The sequence below is a fragment of the Amborella trichopoda genome, chromosome 10 (genome assembly GCF_054954075.1).
Source record: "Amborella trichopoda isolate Santa Cruz 75 chromosome 10, AtrichopodaSantaCruz75HAP2 v2.0, whole genome shotgun sequence".
Lineage (NCBI taxonomy): Eukaryota > Viridiplantae > Streptophyta > Magnoliopsida > Amborellales > Amborellaceae > Amborella > Amborella trichopoda.
The window spans coordinates 22,623,637-22,630,290 of NC_142345.1; the positions used below are offsets into that span (position 1 = coordinate 22,623,637).

Consider the following 6,654-nt stretch of genomic DNA (forward strand, 5'->3'; position numbering starts at 1 on the left):
CGTATATAGTTTTGTCTCCCATTTTCATTTTCTGTGACTATGATTTCTTATCCCATTTTTGGTGATTTATTCTAAAAAAACGTACGGTTTTATTGAAATATATCATTTTGAGATCTACCAAAAAAATCTGGGTTGGTTTTGGAAAAAAATTGGGTTTTATTTTTAATTTAGAGTTGGATTTTATTCAAAAATTGTGCATTGAATTCAAGCAAAAAAAACAACATACAAATGACGATAAGATTTGAGGTGCACTCACCTGAATTAATGCCCAAGAACTTTTTGTAGTGAGCTCCAACTTTTGTGGTAGCCAGGAAGGTCGAGAGGGCTTTGGTGTAGTCTTTGGCAGCAAGAGAGAAGACGGGCGTTTGTGCCAGAGAAGAGAGAGAACGAAAGAGAGGGCTATAGGTTAAAATAAATTTAGGTTTGAAGCTTTTTGGCCAATCACTTTTCCCATGCAGGTGGGGCTTTTGTTCGATCACAACCTTACATTTCATTAAATTGAAACAAACGTTGGATAATATAGAGGCGAAATCAATGTTCCGTATCGCCTATAAGTGTTGGTAAGATTTTTCTTATATATATATATATATATATATATATATATATATATATATATATATGGGAAAAGATCCTGTCAGCCCACGAGCTGATAGCTACAGTGTCAACCAATGACCCAAATTGAATCTGAGCCGATCTGACGGTCACGACCTCATTTCGTGTTTGAATTTTTCATTTTTTTTCTACGAATTCAAATCACTTTAAATTTGGAGCTTTTATTCTTTAAAAATAGAAGAATCTAATAAAAATATATAAAATATAAATTAACTAAAATACCCCTAAAACATTTTGGGAGTATTTTGGTCAATTAATATTTTGTAAATTATTATTTTTTATATATTTTATTAGGTGCGCCTTGATGAGAAAAACGAATGCCAAAAATTTCAAATGATTTGGATTTGTAGAAAAAAATTAAAATATGAAATGAAATTATAATCGCCAGATCAGCCCAGATTGAATCTGGGTCATTGGATGACACTGTAGCAATCAGCCCTTGGGCTGACAGAATCCACTCCCTATATATATATATATATATATATATATATATATATATATATATATATATATATATATATATATATATATATATATATATATATATATATATATATATATATATATATATATATATATATATATATATATATATATATATATATATATATATATATATATATATATATATATATATATATATATATATATATATATATATAAAATATAAAGTTCACAACCCTTCAAATTACAAAGGTTAATGATAGAATGAGTTGTGAATAATCGATTTACTAACTTTGTGGTTTATTTTTAAAAAAGGTCAATGATTTCATGCAACGGTTGTATCATAGTATAATGCAACCACACTTCTTAAAGTTATGTTTGTGGTAACCCAAAATTTTGCACGCAGACTCTTTTCATCGCAATAATGAATCCCCAAAAAAAAAGTTCAATTTGAACCCTAGATATGGTCAAAATGAGTCTCCTCCAACAACAAATCTAGACCATTTATGTGGTGAATTTAAGATCTTAGCCTTAACGAGCTCAAAATCAATTTTTTATTTTTTAACATTGTTCATCTAATGAAAATAAAGTCATCTAAAAAAATTAGAAAATAAATAAAACTCTTTTAAGGCCAAGATCTAAGCATCTTATCAAAATGGATGGCATATGTTAATTGGGCTAAAAAAATATTTTCTAGGTTGTGTTTTCAAAATTTCCTTTTGTGTGGTTGTTCATTAGAATGAAAATAGTATGTATTTTAAAATTTGGATCAAGCAAATGGTCTTAACATGGCTTTTTAGGATTGTTGTATTATACTATGATACAACCGTTGCATGAGATCAATGCCCTTTTAAAAAAAAGTTATTTTTTGTGATATATTGCTCATTAAGTAAAGGTATTTTTTTAAATATCACTACAAAATAAGGAGTACTTTTGTCATCTCCATAACGGGTAAAGTTGAAATTTTTTCTAAAAGATAATGACACTCTACAAATAAAATCCATGACACTAACTTCCAAAATGCCATTGTACTTTTGTAAAAATTTCAAATTTGCTCTTGCTTAATAGTTAATTTACCTATTAAAATAATTTTTTAAACAAAAAATAATGATCTTTTTTATAAATACAACCATCACAACCCCTTTTAACATTAACTTTTGTATTTTGAGGGGTTGTTAATACTAGACAAACTTATATATATATATATATATATATATATATATATATATATAGAAAAATATCTCCTTATCCTCTATTTTTAACTTTTGTATCTTTTGAGACCCAAAGATTGAAAATATTACTCGTAAGCAAAAGACCTTCATTTTTTTTATCTTATACCCCCTTAAACACCTTTGGACATGAATTTTTTACTCAAACAAAACCAAAATGACACCCTCAAAAGGTTTGGTTGGAGGTAAAAGTTTGGTATTCAGGATTAGCCAATTGATTTCTCTCCCTACTTCCAGTCTCTCTCTACCCGTCCTCTCTCATTAGCAAATTGATTTCTCTCCCTACTTCCAGCATGTTGTCCCACCCACACGAGAGAAATTGAAGGTCCTCCAATGGCAAAAACATACAATTCCACTGCCTCATTTGCATACCCAAAATCAAATGCAGTGAAAGAGGGAGAAATGTTGCCTAAAATCCAACAACTATAAGAAAGAGAAACACTAGTTTAGAGTGAAATAGAGAAACCCATTTTTAGAGCGAGAAGAGAGCCACTTGTAGTGGGAGAAGACCCACTTGAGCATAGATAGGGAGAGAGAGGTAAAGATACAGAGAGAAAGAGAAACCTATCTAATGAGAGAGAGAGAGAGAGCTACTTTTAGGCAAAGAGGTGAAACGGCATTAATAGAAAGAGATATATATACACTTAGAGAGAGGTTTTGCATAAATAGATTTTGCATAGGTTCTCTTACGGTCAAGTTGTCTTTATGCTCCATGAACATTAGGCCAAGTTCTAAATGAAAATTTCTTATATGGTTAATCAAATATTTTGTGATAGCAGTAGAAAAGAAGCCCTGTAAATTGATATATGGGATGGAGACGAGCACATGCTTCTGAGATTCTGCTTCAGAGCAATGTAGTGATTGGGAGAGAGATTTTGTGAGAGAGATAGCATAAGCACTGGTCTGCTGAGAGAGATTGGGAGAGAGAGAGAGAGATTCGAGTGATGTGAGATAAAGAGATTGGGAGATTTGGCAGAGGGAGATGGGAGGTCTTCTTTGAGATTTTGATGGAGAGAGAGAGTTTACTTAAAAATGGAGAGAGTGGATGAGATTTTGTCATTTCCATAGAGAGAGAGAATTCATGCAAAGAGAGGATTTTTGTAAAAACCCTGAATTATAAAATATAAAGGAAGATAGTGAAAAGGGCTGAGGGTGTCATTTTAATCTTTGTTTAGGTCAAAACCTCATGCCGAAAGGTATTCAAAGGGTTATAAGATAGAAAAGATTAAGGTTTTTACTTATAAGTAATATTTTCAATTCTTGGATCTCAAGAGATTTAGAAGTTAAAAATAGGGGATAAGAATGAAAATAGTATATATTCTAAACTTTGGATCAAACAAATAGTGTTAACATGGTTTTTTAAGATTGTTGCATTGTACTATGATACAACTGTTGCATGAGATCACTGGCCTTTAAAAAAAAAGTTACTTTTTGTGATATCTTGCTCATTAAGTAACGGTATATTTGTAAATATCACTACAAAACAATGAGTACTTTTGTCATCTTCATAATGAGTAAAGTTGAAATTTTTACTAAATGACATAGACACTCTACAAATAAAGTTCAAAATGACACTGATATCCAAAATGATATTGTATTTTTGTAAAAATTTCAAATTTGTTCTTGCTTAATAGTTAATTTATCTATTATAAAAATAAAGTTCAAGACATTGACTTTCAAAATGATAATATACGTTTGTAAATATTTCAAATTTGATATTTCAAATTTTGCTCTTGTTTAATAATTAATTTATTTATTAATATATATATATATATATATATATATATATATATATATATATATATATAAGTAATGATCCTACAAAACCCCGCCACACCTTATGACATAGGACCCCAAGGATCACCATTAACATAGGACTCCAAAGATCACCATTATATCTTGTGCTCATCTCAAGAAGAATATTGAGATTCACCGGTTGACTTGCTCTCGAGCAACCGATAACCCAATAGGGCCATCTAATTTTGAAACAAAGTATTATGCACCTCTTTGTTCGAGGAAATATTTTTACGTCTACACGAAAAAGGTGGCTGGAGGGTCTCTTTCCTACATGAGCAAGCTAGAAAAACCACAGCAACTCTCTCTCTCCCCAGAAATAGGGCAAATACGGAATGGGAGTCTCTCTCTATAAAAACCATGGGAGAGGAGAAAGGGAAATCTCTCTTTCTCTAAAAAGTACACGAGGTAGTTCTAAGGGAACCTCTCTCTCTCTAAAACCAAATCGTGGTGAATTTTTCTTCCATAGATCTTCTTCACCTGTAAATTTCTTTTTCTTTTTTTTTTTTTTTTTCCTTTTTTTATTTGCGGTTTTGGGGGTTGCTCTTTCTTTGCATCCCACACATGAGCATTTGTTAGAATGTCTTGTTTTAGAAAGATGCTCAAGGGTTCCATTCAGAGATTGGAAGCTAACAATGATGACTAGCAGTTCCAAAATTTTGTTTGATTGGATGGAATGCCTTTGGGTTTGAATGGGGTTCACAAGCGTGGTGCAGCCACAAATCTATGAATTGTTGACATAACTTAAGAGATGGTATCCATGATCAAAGGTCCTAAAGCTTGCTAGATTCAGGTCAACATTAGTTGTTATCACTTTAGTTTCAGCAATTCCTCTACTTAAGGTAGAACACTTAGAATATATCCATTGAAGGGTCTTGATCTCTGACTCTAATGAGATTGTAGAGGCTGCTGCAAAATGAGATACAACGAGACAACACAACTATGTGTGCACCTTCAAAAAAAAAAAAACAAAAAAAAAAAAAAAAAAATGGGAAACAAAGAAAGACATGATATTGTTAGTTTGCTTGAAGAAGACAGATCGCTAAGAAATAAAACATATTCAAGCACCCACCCTTATAGAGCACTCATGGAAGTGTATCCTAATAAAAGCAGTAGCCACTACATGGCCTACTTTCTTTGAAGGGAAGTGACTTATCATTCACCATGTGAACCACAAAACGGCATCAGTGCTCTCGAACTCAAACTTGCAAGTGTTACAGGACCACTCCGCATCCCCTTATTTCCATTAACCTCTAGCCCATAACCCTAGCCCTAGTACAAAGCCATTTGGCACATGGCAGGGCAAGCCATGGTGCGATTCCTGCATTGATGGATTGCATTGATAGTCATCATCTAGGTCAAGAGCCAGACAAGAAGAATCGAAGATGAAGGTTCTATACAGAGGATGAGGGTCTGGGCTAGAGCTTGCCCACCATGGCTCCTGCCTTCTGCTCTTGTAGAGAGATAGGTACTTGCATAGAGAGAGTACTCCTGCCTCCCTTGCCTTCCTTACCCTGATTTTTAGAGAGAGAAATTCTTGTTTAGAGAGAGTACTTTTACCCTGATTTTTAGAGAGAGAAATTCTTGTGTAGAGAGAGTACTTTTACCCTGATTTTTAAAGAGAGAAATTCTGGTGTAGAGAGAGTACTTATGCTTGCCTTGCCTTATTTACCCTGGTTTTTAGAGAGAGAAAGAGATTCCCCTCTTTTGCCCTAGCATTTAGAGAGAGATCTCCTACCTTCCTGCGTAGAGTGAGATGCTTGCGCTGAGAGAGATACCCTGGTTTTCTTCGTGTTCTCTACAGCGCCGCTTGTTTTTGTCTACCGCGGGAGAGAATTCCCGGTGCAGAGAGAGAGAGAGAGAGAGAGAAAGAGCATATTTTGCAAAGAATAGGGTGGGTGTTATCGGTTACCGGTTACCTTCTCGTAAGGAAGTCAATCGTTGAATCTCAATCTTATTCTTGAGATTCGGCCCCATATCCAATGGTGATAGTTGGGATCTATGCCACAGAGGTCCTATGGGATCAATATAAATATAAATATAAATATAAATATAAATATATATAGATAAAGATATAGAAAGAGAAATAACTTCGTGAGACCCTCTCACACTTATATGTATAGGACCCAAGAGGATCACAATTAAATTTGGTACAGATCTTTAGAAAAGTAAAATTACATCCATGTGACAACTTTTCTAGACATTTGTGCCAAATTTAACGTTGATTTTTTGTGGTCCTACACTTATATATATATATATATATATATATATATATATATATATATATATGAAGCATCTATGCAACGATCATGGGTAAAATGCTACAGTAATTTCTCCCATAAGCCAATCGTTGTCCAAAAAAATAGGAGGGCGTGCGTTTTTCGACTGCTATGGACTTAACATGTCTGTGGCAGTACCGTCACGGACATACTAGGTTCGTGGCGATCAAAACTTCATATGGAACCATAACGGACGTCGTCTGTTGCGGGTCCGTTCAATAAACCACACGGACATAGCAAGTATGTGGCTGTGGCGAAACACTGTAACATTTTGCTTGTAGACGTTTTTTAAGTTT

General features: G+C 33.3%; 1 long non-coding RNA gene across 1 annotated transcript; it reads right to left on the reverse strand.

Moving 5' to 3' along the window:
* Window positions 1-5,211: 5,211 nt before the first annotated feature.
* On the reverse strand, window positions 5,212-6,045 carry LOC148780080 (uncharacterized). The gene is made up of 2 exons (XR_016043144.1): window positions 5,687-6,045; window positions 5,212-5,593 (listed from the first exon to the last, which is right to left on the reverse strand). It is a non-coding gene; the product is annotated as an uncharacterized LOC148780080 (long non-coding RNA).
* Window positions 6,046-6,654: the final 609 nt, after the last annotated feature.